Source organism: Mandrillus leucophaeus, unplaced genomic scaffold (genome assembly GCF_000951045.1).
Source record: "Mandrillus leucophaeus isolate KB7577 unplaced genomic scaffold, Mleu.le_1.0 Scaffold185, whole genome shotgun sequence".
NCBI lineage: Eukaryota > Metazoa > Chordata > Mammalia > Primates > Cercopithecidae > Mandrillus > Mandrillus leucophaeus.
This window is the reverse complement of record NW_012101865.1, coordinates 2,704,673-2,705,173: the sequence shown is the minus strand read 5'-3', so window position 1 is coordinate 2,705,173 and position 501 is coordinate 2,704,673.

The following is a 501-nucleotide window of genomic DNA, read 5'->3' as shown; positions in this document are numbered from 1 at the left end:
GTGTGTGGGTCTGTGTGTGGGGGGAGTGTATGTAGTGTGTGGGGGGGGGAGTGTATGTAGTGTGTGTGTGTGTGAGGGGAGTGTGAATGTATGTGAGGGGAGTGTGGGTATGTGGGGGAGTGTGTAATGTGTGTGTGGTGTTAGGGGAGTGTGGATGTGAGGGGAGTGTGGGTGTGTGGGTCTGTGTGTGGGGAGAGTGTATGTAGTGTGTGTGAGGGGAGTGTGAATGTATGTGAGGGGAGTGTGTAATGTGTGTGTGTCTGGGAGGGATAGTGCGTGGGGTGCTAGTGGGGTGTGTGTGTGTGTGTGTATGAGTGTGGTCTTCCCCAACACTGTGAGGTGGGCTGGGAGAAGTACAGGCACAGTAATGAGAAGACATGGCTCTGCATTAGCTCAAGGTGCACCCCCACCCACTCTGGGCCTCAGTCTCCCCATCTCTAGATGTGTGAAGGGGGCAGGAGCTGGTGTCCCTGAGCCCCAGAACAGAGGCAGGCTCTGCTG